Below are 14,224 nucleotides of genomic sequence, written 5' to 3'. Positions count from 1 at the left end.
CTGGCTGAAATAACCAGACCTATAGAGACAATGTGCAACAGTTCCACAAAATACCATATATAATGAAATGGTTCTGTCTAACCCATACCACGGGTTATAATGCATGTTTAAAGATGTCAAATCTAATCAGAAACATTGCTTTTTCTATCTTTGTATCTATTGCCATAAGAGCTATGGGTCAGTTATTTGCTAATTCATTCTAATGTGTTCTAGGTAATAAATAGAAAAACACAATAGAATGCAACAACAAAATCCATGTATCACAAGAGGTAATTACAAATACATAATATTACTACCAGTAGCCTATAAGTATAATCCCTTCTGGATTTGGAGTTAATGTAGAGCAATACAAATTAATCATTAGAAAGTCTTACTCTACCATTTCTTCCTTTATTAACCAGTGAGACTGGGGGAAGAAACTAATGTTTTCTCCAGTCTTGCTTTTGTTTGCAATAATGAAAGGAGTTGGAGCAATGATGCCTCAAATTCTCTGAAGTCACTTCTCTGTGATTTCAATTGAATATAAAAATTTAGGGAACTAATACAAGCATTTAAGAATGTGTAGGCCAAAGAACAACACTGTACTCGATTGCTCACAATCAAGATTAATTTAAAACTAATAAAACAGGTAATATAAAAGGAGCTTTGTTTTTAAGAATTAGAGATAGGAGAAAGATTAATTTTGAATACCCTGAAGAACCTGTGGCTAAATACTCTGACAGTTTCTTTTGTCCCTCTTCCTGCTCTTTCAAATCCTTTTGCGTTTCAGCTCTCACAATGTGGTCTCATGCCTAGCTGATGATACCAATCTTGCCATTTACCATTCAGGAAAGTGGATAGGATCAATGGGATGATATTTATAAAGTGATTTGAGCTCTTCAAACAGTAGAACTATATAAATATCATATAGACTACATTCAAGTATATAGAAGAGAATTACCTGGACTTCAAATTTTACAGAGAACTTTCCATGTAATGAAATTTGCCCCAGTAAAATTGAGATTAATGAAAATAAGTGCTACAGGTAAGTTTATAGAAAACATTTTGACATCCTATCTGCTCCAATAATAAAACATAGAAATCCACTCTTTTGTTCAATGTAGAAGTTAAAGGAGGTATTGACACCATGCCTGATTTGTGAATATACTTGTTTTTAATGAAACAAAATCTTCAAATTCAGTATTTTCTTCACAGTCTAGTGTTAAAGAGGTGGTTAGTAGTCAACTCAAGTGAGGTGCATCCTAATAGACAAGCAAATTAAAAAGAAAAAAGATCACTATTCTGAAGTTTCACAGTCCTTAAGTCGTATAGGCATCTACTAATTAAGTGAATATTAATTGAGCAGAAATGCTTGCAATTCGATAAGTATACAAAGCTGCAGAAGATGCATGCGGTCTCAGTCCTCATTGACTTCCTAAATCACATGATGCATGAAGTTGAATAGGAATGGACAATAGTTAGTTCCTCCTACACTGAGTGCCCTACAGGTATGTATGCAACATTGATGAGTTCAAGAGGACTTTGTGTTGATGAAGAAAACCTCTATACCCTTGAAGGCCCAGGCATTACTTACAAGAACAATAGATTTACAATGTTTTAAAATTTATTCAGAATAGATCCTGAAGGGATTTGGTCAAACATGAAAATTTTTCCGCTGTTACAATGAATGCAATATTTTGCCTTGGATGTATCCGGAATAGTGATACATTGACTATGCACTAAATACATGGGTAACTCAATAATTGATAATTCAAATTTTTCCATGGTTGTAAGTATAAATAAAAAAGGATTACCCTGCAATTTCATTGAAGCTACAAAATGACCATGCTATATTCTGGTTTCCTAAATTATTGTGATTCTTTGCTCAGTCCCTTATTGTTTCGAGATCATTACAGGAGAAACGCAGTAAGCAACTGAAGAAGAAAGACATATTACTTGTTAGCTAACAAGATTCTCTGAGGAATGGGTAGTACTCCAGGGGAAACAATGAATTAATGATGTCTTCCTTTAGAAATAACTCTTCTCTTTATGGAAAAAGATAATAGATGGAAATGCAGATTCTCCTCCCTGGAGGGAAAGAAAATCAAGCCCACAATAAACCTTGTCAGTCATTTGCAACCCACTCACAAGACCAGTCATTCATTTCCTAATCAAATTTATATCTGGAATGTACAAGCAAGACCCAGTTGCTAACTCTGGAGGTAAAAATTAGAAAACATATAAGATCACTATTCCCACATGTGTTTTTTATAGGTTTAAAGGGGATTAAACTAGAAAGCCAACCGCCAGGACCAGTTCAGCTGCTTTTGAGCTCTCTAACAGAGAGGGATAGCAAGGCAAAAGATACCTTGATAGAGGGAGTCATTATGGGGTTATTTTTTTCATTATGAGGTTATTATGAATTCTGGAACTAGGGAAATTCCCAGGAATCCACAATGATGACCCAAGCTTCGAATCTGAGCAATAGTGGAGAGGATACTTAAAGTGCCCTTTCCCCGTAATCAGATTGATATCTACCTTAGTTGTCATCATATTATCTTCATCCAGTTACTGATGGAAGCAGATGCAGAAATCCAAAGCTAAGCACTGGGTCAAGCTCCTCGAGTCCAGTTGTACAGAGGGAGGAGAGATAATATCAGCAAAGGAGTCAAGACTATGATGGAGAAGCCCACAGAAACAGCTGACCTGAGCAAGTCAGAGCTCACTGACTCTGGACTGACAGCTGAGGAGCCTGCACAAGTCTAAACCTGGCTGTCTGTATGTGGGTTACAGTTGGGTGGGTTGGGCAGCTTGTGGGACCTGGCTTTTTGGAGTCTATTCCCTATAGAAAGACACCCTGTTCATCCTAGATACAGGAGGGGGTGGGTATGGTCCTGTCTCAAGTGATGAGAGACACTTTGTTGATTCCCCATGGGAGGCCTCATCCTCTCTAAGAGAGGAAGGATAGATGAAGAAAAGGTAGGGGGAGCAGGAGTGTGGGAAGGAAAGGGAAATAGGATTGGTATATAAAATAAGATTGTTTTAAAATAAAAATAATATAAAGAGAATGAGCCATGTATTTTGGAATATCATACTTAACACCTGTCCTATTTGGATTTGCTTTAAAGGACCTTAAGAAAACAGACTGTGGCCAGAAGAAGGCAGTCAGGACAGATTCAAGGAAACAATCTTCCAAGAAAAACAGTCAGTGAAAGATAGAAGAAGAATAGTTGGATCAAATTCCAGACCCTTGTGAGCAAGGGAAACCCTATCTGACAGTGAAATTCAAAGTCCAGGGAACAAGAGGCAGGGAGATGAAAATTAGGAATTACTTGTGTTTTTGTTCATGTGTGCCTTTAGTAGGAAGTCCACAGGAGGCATTGTGTCTGGGGCCTGATGTACTCAACCTAAAGGTATTGCTTTCTGTTTTCCAGATTTAAGGTGGCTAATATGTTGACCTTAAACTAGGTATGAGTTTATCATAAGAACAAAGACCATCAAAAGTAGAAGCAGTAGGAAAAGGATGAAGTACTTGTCAGACATAAGTACCACCCCCAAAAAGACTTGGCCATCGATTGACTTAATCATCAGCTGTAATGATTTAAAAAATTCCAAGAGTCAAGCATTGCAGTCAGCCTGTAGAGGGTGAAAGGTGAGACTGTTTTGTGACTCCAGGTTATATACAATGCATCTCACTCATAGATTTTAGCTCTAGCCAACTTTTGCTTTTTTAAAGAAAAATACTTTTCTTTACTTTTTAAAAGTAAAGACTGTTTAACTATTTTTTCCAGACTGATCAGTTTTCCCTCCTTCCTCTTCTTGTCCATCCCCAACCCTCCCCTCTTCCCCCACTCCACCCCAAACCTTTCCCCTGAAGCATGACTAATGAAATCCCAGAGACAGATATTGGGGTTGAAGATGAAGATCAGAGAGGCAAAGTGCCAGCCACTAAAGTGTTCTCACATCTATCAATGCTCAGACAGAATGGGTGATACACCAAACCTTAGACTGCACTGCTTGGACTACCCTGATTTCCTGTCTCTCTCCAGCCTTATATTACTCTCTCTCTCTCTGCCCAGCCATATCACTCCTTTCTCCACCTCCCTAGTGTTGGGATAAATATGCATCACTAAGTACTGGGAGTACCTTTGTCTGAGCTGTTTTTCTATTAGACTGGATCAATATTGCATAGTACAGAGTAGTTTTGAACCAACAGAGATCCATCTGCCTGTGTCTCCCAAGCACAGGGATTAAAGATGTGTGCCCCCACTGACTGGCCTCTGTGGCTAACTAGTGTGGCTAGCTTTGCACTCTGATCTTCAGGCAAGCTGTATTTGTTAGATCATAAACAAAATATCACCACAATCCTCTTCTTTTCTCTTCAGAAAAGAGCAGGCACCCTATGTGTATCAACCAGTCATGGTAATCTAGTTGCAGTAAGACTAGAAACCTTCTCTACTACTGAGGTTGGACAAAGCAACACAGTAGGAGAAAAAGGGTCCCAAAAGCAGGTAACAGAGTCAGAGACAGCCCCTGTTCCCAGTGTTAGGAGTTATACAAAAAGAGGAAGCTACACAACTGTAACATATGTACTGAAGGCCTGGGTCAGTCCCCTGCAACCTCTGTCATTGGTGATTCCATCCTTAAAGCCCAGGTTAGTTGATTCTGTATTTTCTTGTGGTTTCCTTGTCCCCTCTGGCTCTCACAATCTTCCCTCCCCCTCTTCAATAGAATACCCAGGGTCTTCCTAACATTTGACTGTCAGTTTGTTTCCATCTGAAGCTGGGTGAAGCCTCTCTGATGGCAATTCATGCAGGCAACAATCTCTGAATATGACAGAATATTATTAGGAATCATGTCACTGACTAATTTTTTGCCAGTCATGTTTGTTTCTATCCTAGGTCTCTGGGCTGTGCTGTGTCTGGTTCCTGGTCCTCTAAGCAGTGTCATGGGTGGGCACCCTCTCATGGTAAGGGTCTCAAGCTGGACCAGTAATTGGTTGGCCACTCCCATAATTTCTGCTTCAACTTTATCCCAGCTCATCTTGTGGGCAGGGAAAATTGTAAGTCAAATTTTATGTGCCTGGGTTGGGGTCCCAATCCTTCCACTGGAAGTCTTGCCTAGTTACAGGAGATAGGCAGTTCAGGCTCTTTATAGTACATTGCTAGGTGTCTTAGTTAGGGTCACCTTTATAGATTCCAGGGAGTTTCCATTGCACTAGATTTCTAGCTCATACTAGATGCTCTTGATTCCAGTTGTCTTTTGCAGGACTCTCTCCCTCCAATTTTCTCTCATAACCTTCAACATTTGAACTCCCCATAATAACAAACATTTCTGAAAACATCAGTTCACATGGTGATGCAAGAAGAGTCCCACCTGTCTAGGTGTTGTAGAATATTAATTGAAATTGTATTACATTTGTTTATGCTGTGGAACATTTGTTTATTGATTCAATGATGTGTTGCATTACTTTATGTTGACTTTGTTTCATTGTGTAAAACTGTGTTACTTTGTGTGCCAAAAGCATCTGATTAGTCTAATAAATACTTGAAAAGTCAATAGCTAGGCTGGAGAGGTATTCGTAGGGCTGCCAGGCAGAAAGAATAAATAGAAGGAGTAAAAGAGGAGATAGAGGAGCTAGAAAAGGAGAAGAAGAAGGACTCCTGGGGCCAGCCACCCAGCTACACAGGAAACCATGGAGTCCGAAGAAAGAACTGTATAAAGAAAGGTAAAATCCCAGAGGCAAAAGGTAGGTGGGATAGTTTAAGTTAGGAAAAGTTGGCTAGAAATAAACCAAGCTAAGGCCAGACATTCATAAGAAAGAATAAGTCTCTGTGTGATTATAAAACCAAAAAATAAAAAAACAACAACAAATGATGCTCTTCTTTGTCTGTTTAAACTTTGATCTAATTATTTGAGGCTCACCTGCATTTGGAAGATAAGTCTGTTGTTTGTTCTTTCAATCTAGAAATTTAAATGTGAATCATATATTGTCATACGAATGTGTAGAGCAAAGGTTTGAACAATACCTATGTAGCCCACAGGCTTGAAAAGCTGACATGCAGATTGAACATGCACACACAAAGGTATTGGATAACTAGCTGAGACTATAAATGTGTGTGAAAAATGAAGGCACAGCAGGAAGCAATCATACTCATAATTTTAGAGACATGGGAGTTGATGCTTAATACAGCTTGCTCCTGCTTATAGTTGAGAGTCTAGAGCCACATTTAAGGGTGTAACCTCTGGGATTAGAAAGATGTGAACTTAAATGTTCCTATTGTATTAGGGTGACACTGGGCATTTGTTAAATTATCCTAAACCATAGGTTCTATGTATGCAAACAGGAAATATACTAATTCCTGTCAGGCAAAGTTGTCAAAATAAATATGAGAGTACTAACATAGCACACTGATGCATAAATCTGAAAAAAAAAAACCCAAATGTCATTATTTTATCAGCAGGTTGGATAGAGTAGAAAGTCCCAGGATGGAAGAGAAACTTCTTTCATCAAATGCAGTTCTGTTGATGGATTTATTTTCTTAGGAGAGGATTTGTTCACTGCTTCTTTTCTTCATAGATATTGTACTTTTATGTAGAAATCAATAGTACACAACAAACATATTGTAAAAAAAAGAAAACAATGCACACACTCCTGTGATGTTCCCCTGATTCTCCCAGCTTCAATTATGTATCAGATTGTGGGAGGCAGGTTATCCCCTATCACATTGAAAATTACAGGAACTGCTTTGGGCTCATACCACTGGAGGTTTTGCTGCACAAGGAGCTGGTGAACTGCTCTTGAAGGACACTGGTCCCACAGGATCAGAGAGAATTAAAAGTGTCATTTCCTGTGGCTTTTCCTATGGTCTACTAAGTAGTGATTTTCACACATCATAGAGTATTCATTTCCCTTCATCCTGACTAAGAAAATTAGTAGAAACACAAAATGAAGGGTTTTTAAAAATCAATTGCCTGTGAATGATGTTACACCAGGGTAAGGTAGCAAATGAGGAGTGTTCCTAGTCTGAGTCCCCTAGTGTCCCCATGTAGATCTTCTAGTAAGAAGAGGCCTGGGGAGTATCATGATGCATTATCCACTGGCATTTGTAGATTATAAGGCTTGGCAAGACAAGAATGAGATACTAGTATGGAAGATAATGGCAGTGAACATGCCTAGCAATGCAGAAACATATGGAGCTGGGATCCAGGGACCAGAGCCAGGTCACTATGGGGTCTAATAGGGGAGTAGCATGAAAATTATCTTGTTAGCTAATCTCATGGGCAGTAAATTTTGCCATATGCGTGCTTAACCTACTTGACATAACTTGAAATAATGAGATAATAAATTGCTATTGTCAACCATCACTTGTAATATTCTTTTACAGAGTCAGTCATGCCTATGAGAGAACCAAGGCTCATATCTTTAGTTGTTACAGATATTGGATTGTGCTGGATGTAGTCACACCTTGTTTGGGAAACTCTATGCAGCCATATCAAATTCAGATTTATCTAACCCAAGGGAAGTAATGGTTATTTTTTAATATACATTTTAAGTTTGTCACAGACCATGGGAAAATAGAATATTCATGAGAAGATTTCAAACTATTTAGACAATCTCTTTTCCAGATTGGCCATGCAGATTCTTGGACAAATCATAGAAGAGATTAATGCAGACTATTAACTGCTCATATTTGTGTGCATTTAGGAGAGGAGTTTACCTCAGGTTTTCACTTGTGGTTTTGGTAGAGGTGAGGTGTCAGCTAGGTCATAGCTGCTTCTGGAGCACAGTAGAAAGGGCTTTGATGGCTAACTTCTCAAAACATAGCAGTGATGATGAAAAATTAAGATTTCAAAGATTAATAAGAAAACTAACTAAGTAGTAGCAAAGAGTAGGATAGTGAAATAGAAATAGTAGAAACTTTTTAATGGACATCCACACTGGCTTTACATCATTGAGTATTAATTAGTTTAAGGTTATAACAACCACAGCATAAGCTAGACTAAAAAAAAGACTGCCTCTGACACATGTTCAAGCATCTTGCTTAGACAAATCTATATCCTAAGTCTTACATCCATTTGAAGGCTTATTTGTTGGGTAGAGAATACTTATAGCTGTAACTCCATTCATGATACATATATAATGTGTTTCAGGCACACCAGAAGTCATCATATTGTGGATGAATCCTGAGCATTACCTGATTCTCTGAAACTCAACACTACTTATGTGCCTAAATCAGTTTGTTTTAAAGAAACTGTGTGATGCAATTGTATCACTGTAGCTCTTATCTTTAGATCAAATGTTGACCTTAGATCCTACTCTACTAACCTGTTATTTTAGCATATTGCCAATTTCATGTCACTTTAGAATCCAATACTTCACCTGAAAGGAACTCTCCTGACCTTAAGTGAGTAAAATCAGCAGACAGCCTCTACAATGTGGGACACTTGATTTAGAGCAGATGAAGGGGTCATTTGTGGCATACTAAACAACAACAACAAAAATACTTTAGCATCAACTCTTGAAATTCAAAATACACCACAGCAAGTGTGATACCAACAACAGAAAAAGTAGCACTGATACATTTGACCTGGTATTAGATGATGCGGTAGGCAGACAGAGAGGGACAACGATATTTATTACCCCTGATTCCTATATCCCAATGATTATGAGAAAGATGGAATGCACAGGGATACCCTATTGTGACTTGAAGTGATAGTGAAAAAGAGAACAGTGCATACCTGTGACTGACCAACCTAGAAGTCCAAAAGCTGGCAATTTTGTGGCAATTAATGTTTGTGACCACATGAGTGAGGAGTCAAAGAGTGAGACAAAACAAAAATAACAACAACAAAAAAACCTGTGTTTTCCTTGATTTTCCATGTGGTAATAACATTAGGAGAAGCATTGGGAAAATGTGCCCTTCTATCTTAGTCAGGGTTTTGTCACAATCAGTAAGGAACAAAGTAGAATTATGGTAGTAATAAAACAAACCTTAGGGGGAGGGGTAGAAATTAGTCGACAGCAGAAATAGTAACCTAGTCAATTTGAGAAACCGAGCACTTTCAAAGTGGGACAGAGAAAAGAAGTTTGTACAGAGGTCTGCCTCAGTACAACAAGCTCAGTGTGCACCGTTGAAGTTGTGGTGGCTGAGGGAAGAAGGCTGTTTGCCAGCAAATCCAAAAGGTGGAAGCAAAGCAGAGCAAGAAGCAGTGTGTGGGAGAAACAGAGGTCCTTGTGCTCACAAATAAGCACAGAGGGAAACAGGAAAGTTAAACACAGAGTTATTCTTCAAAAGGGGGTTGTATACCCTGCTACCTGCCTTCTTGGTAGGTACCTTTGCACTTGCTCCAGACCCTTATTGTGAGCTTGCAATCTATATAGCCTATCTTTATAGAAGATGTCACATGCAGTCAATCTTTAGAACCCATTTTATGGAAGCTGTTACAAGTAGTTTACAAACAGTTTAAATGTGTTATTTCTTAGCTTTACCATGTACATAGGATTTAGTTAATTATAACCAGAAAAGTTTTCACCAAGTTGTGCTGTGCTTAAATATGCCTAAAGCAAAATATTAGGGAGTCAGACTCCCTAAGTTTGAACCAACATCTGCTAATGAGTCATGTTGAAACAGATCTTTACTTGGCTGGCTGTGGTGGTCTCAGAGACCACTGTGCCAGTGAGGACAAAAGCTGAAATGAATTTGTTCCCTCTGCTTCTTTCTTTTTATTTTCTATATTAACCTGTCTCAAAAACATTTTATAAAATAGTTTCTGGTTCACTTTTATATCCTAAATATTCAATTGCATTCCTTTGTGGATGTCTCTAAAGTGATATTCAAGAATGAAGAGAATTTTGATTCTTTTATTTCTAAAAATAACAATGATGACAGAGCATAGCCCACCCCTCTGCAAAAGACTGCTTGTTAGAATAAAAGAATTTGGGATATAGGCATCATCTGGTTTGGTAACTAAATTTTATGAAGGATCTGAAGCCATGAATATAGATCATTGAGTACCAAGCTTTAAATATGCATTTAAACTGGATATATAAGCATGTATTATTTAGATATAGTTCTTGCCTATCGTATTGCTAAGAGATTACCAATCAGGTGGCAAATAATATACTCCCTAATGAAACACAGGTACATGCATACACAGATACATACAAACAGATCTACACACACACACATACACACACACAACAGAGAGAGAGGGCGGAATTTCTTTCAAGGGAATAGCAATGTTAAGTAATTCATAATTTAATTAGAACTCCTTTAATGGCCTTCCTGTGAAACTTGGTTTGGTTTCTCAGGCTGACTCAGGACCCTTTTGGCTTCCTTGTTTTTTCACATGTTAATGCTGATTTTACTCCTGTATATTCAACCCCATGTATATTTATAGGAGCCAAAAAATTTTCTTTTGTTGTTTAGATTCTAGTAACTAACAAAAAGCTTTCCTAAAACATATGATTATGTTGGTGTAGCATGAGTTCTAACAGATCTTAAGATTTAAAACCTGGAGTCAGATATAGGGGTAAACACTAAAATATCAGACAACCAGAGAAGACAGCCACTAGTACTTGCCTCTACTGAATGCTCAGACTTAGGGGCAATCCAGAATGCTGTCTCTATAAAACCTCAGACTGAATGCATTGTCTCTATAACACCACAGGCTGAATGACCTGAGCTGCCTTCCCTTCCTGTCTTATATTCCTCTCTCCACTCAGCCATATAAGTCCTATCTTCACCTCCCCAGTGCTAGGATCAAAGGCATGTGACCTCAAGTGCAAGGATAAAAGGCATGATCTCTGTTTCTCTTTATTTTTAATTTTTATAAAACAATATTATTTTACATACCAATCACAGTTCCCTCTTACTTATGTCCTCCTGCCATCCCCACCTTCTCCACTCCCCACCTCGCCTCAGGAAGGGTGAGGCCTCCCATGGGGAATCATCAAAGTCTGTCACATCATTTAGGGCAGGACCAAGGCAATCTCCCCTCTATCTAGGCTGAGCTAGGTATACCTCCATAGGGAAAGGACTCCAAAATGTCAGTTCCTGCACTGTGGTTAAATACTCGTTCCATTGCCAGTGGCCCCATAAACTGCTCAAGCCCCAACTGTCACTCACATTTACAAGGCCTAGTTTGGTCTTAAACAGCTGTCAGTACAAAGTCAGTGAGCTCCCACTTGCTCAGGGAAGCTGTTTCTGTGGGTTTTCCCATCATAATCTTGACCACTTTGCTCATCACTCCTTCCTTTCTACCTCTGGAATCCAGGAGTTCAGCACCAGTGCTTAGCTTAGATCTCTGCATCTGCTTCCATCAGTTACTGGATGAAGGCTCTATGCTGACAATTAAGGTAGTTATCAATCTGATTATAGGGGAAGGGCAGTTAATGTGCCCTCTTTACTATTGCTTAGATTATTAGTTGGGATCATCCTTGTGAATTCCTGGGGATTTCCCTAGTGCTGGGTTTCTCCTTAACTCCTTACTGGCTCCCTCTCTCGAGGTATCTTTCTCCTTGCTCTCTGTCTCTGTCCTTCCCCCAACTTGATCTTCCCAATCCTTCGTGTTCTCCTCCCTCTCTCTTTTCTCCTCCCCACACTCCTACCACCCTCCCCCACACTCCCAATTTACTGAGCAATGACATTTCCTCAACTATGTTCATAGCAACATTATTTGTAATAGCCGGAACCTGGAAGCAACCTAGATGCCCCTCAATCCAAGAATGGGTATAGAAAATATGGTACATTTACACAATGGAATACTCCTCAGCATTAAAAAAAATGACATCTTGGAATTCAGCAGGCAAATGGATGGAACTAAAAGAAACCATCCTGAGTGAGGTAACACAGACACAGAAATATAAACATGGTATGTGTTAGTATACAGGCATCTGTACTGCTTATCCTTTGGCTTCTGACAAGATACAAGCTCAGCTGCAGCCACTAAGAGCACCACCTGTGCATATTCACTATTTTCCCTTTTAAAAGGGCCGTGCCCACCTCAATCCTTCCCTCTCTCTCTTTCTTTCTCTCCTTCTGTGTCTGTTCCTTCCTCTCTCCCCCAGTGCTCACTCTGTTCCCCCCTCTCAACCCCTCTTTCCTCTCTCTTGCTGTTCCTGTCCCTGGAAACCAGTCTTCCCCCACTCCTTGCCCCATTTTATGATCCCTTTCCCTAATTAAAAAAAAAAAAGCCCTCTGCTTGAACCCTGTTGCATGGTGTCTTTCTCTTTCATGATGCTTTTCTTAAATTACAACTGTGTACTCACTCATAGTGGATATTAGACATAAAACAAAGGATAACTAGCCTATAGTTCTCAAGCCCAGAGTAGCCAGGAAGCAAGGAGTACCCTGAGACGCACATGGACCTCTGAACCAGGAAGAGGATGTAGACAAGATTTCTGTTTCTCTTTGAGACTGGATCAATCTGATGTAGCCCAGGGTGGCATTGAACTTACAGAGATCTGCCTGACTCCGCCTCCTGAGTACTGGGATTAAAGGTATGTGCCACTACTGCCTGACCTCTATGACTAACTAGTGGCTTAGCTCAGCACTCTGATCTTTAGGCAAGCTTTATTTGTTAGATCGTAAACAAAATATCAGTACACATTGGTGACTTTCTATTGGCTTAAAATAGTCTTGAACAAAAATTAAAGTGATTTCATCTTAAATATGAGTAAAATACTCTTCTGTCTTCCGGAATATTGAGAACCACTTAGAAATATATTTGTCATAAGATTTCTGCAAATGAGCCTTGCTATACCAAAAACATCCCAGTTATGTGATATTTTTGTGTACTGTATCACTGGGTAATGGGAGAAATTTTATATGCTTGGAATAGGTTAATAAAGAAACCCATATGAAATCATTCACTTCATGCTTTTAACTTGGCATATCGTAGTCTTGAAAATGACACTATATGAATTCTACAAGCATAACACATCTCCCATTATGACAGAAGTGAGATAGAATACAATATTCTTTTAAGTCAACAGTGTTGCAAATTCCGTCATATATTATTTTATCTGATATACTTGTAGATCAATAAATGTTGCAATGTTACTGTTTAAACTATTGATTCTACATAAAATTGTTCACTTTCCTCCTTAGAAAATAACAAAAGGAAACATAAGTTATAAGAGTAGATAGGAAAATATATTGATGCATTTCCCTAAAGAATGCTACACACCTTGCTAGATAATATATTTCTAAGCGAAGTTTATATACAAAGCTGTAAGCAGATGTATTATTGATTTTAATAAAAAAGAGAAAATAACTGGATGGACATAAATTGTTCCATCCTCGTTCTACTACAGCAATGTTGAATTGTGATTTATCTTCATTAGCCTGAGTCATCACTGTTTTAAAAATTAAAAATATTTGGTTGCCTATTTTCATAGTTTTGGTTTGTTTGTTTTGGTTATGTTGCTTGGATAAAATGCCTTGGCAAAAGCATTAAAAAAAAAGGATTCATTTTGGCTCACAGTTCTGAGGTACACTGCATCATTTAAGTGAAGTGCCTATGGAGGGAGTTTGGGTAGATGGTCACATTGAACCCACTGTCAAACAATCAAGAAGCAGAGAGCAATCAGAACTTGTGCCCAGTGAGGTTTCTCCTTGCTTTATTAAGCCCAGAGCTCAAGCTCAGGGAATGTTACTGACAATTTTTAGCTTGAATTTCCTACTACAAGGAACCTAATCAACAAAGTTTCTCACAGACATGCCCAAGACCAAGACATGAAGAATTCAGCTCAAGTGTAACTAGAAGCATGTTCCCTATGGAAATCCCTTATCCTGTAAAATTGACAATTTTCATTAACCATTCCAAATATATACTATGATTTGAAGGATTATTTGAAGTTGGTTCTTATTCTGAAATTTCTCCTACCAACATTGCCAGGTTGAAACCATGTTTGAAACTCTAATATAATTTGGTCTTCACCTGAAAGGTCTCTATTTTTGGATGATTCACAATGATATTACCAGCAATGATTTTTGACACTCATTACATGCCAGTAAATCTTTCCTATACTGCTCAAGTCAAACTTGAATTATTTATTAATATTATATTTATCTTAAATGAAAACTAAAGAGGTTAAATAACTTACTTGAGACTGCACAGATAGTACACAAACATTATGTTCTAAAACTCTTTAGTTTTGCATGCTTAAATATAATTTCTTTTTTATGCTTGTATGAAATATGAATCAAAAGTGGTACTGAAGTTTGAAGCTATGGAT

The sequence above is a fragment of the Cricetulus griseus genome (genome assembly GCF_003668045.3).
Source record: "Cricetulus griseus strain 17A/GY chromosome 1 unlocalized genomic scaffold, alternate assembly CriGri-PICRH-1.0 chr1_1, whole genome shotgun sequence".
NCBI classification, from domain to species: domain Eukaryota; kingdom Metazoa; phylum Chordata; class Mammalia; order Rodentia; family Cricetidae; genus Cricetulus; species Cricetulus griseus.
Note: the sequence above shows the minus strand (reverse complement) of the source record.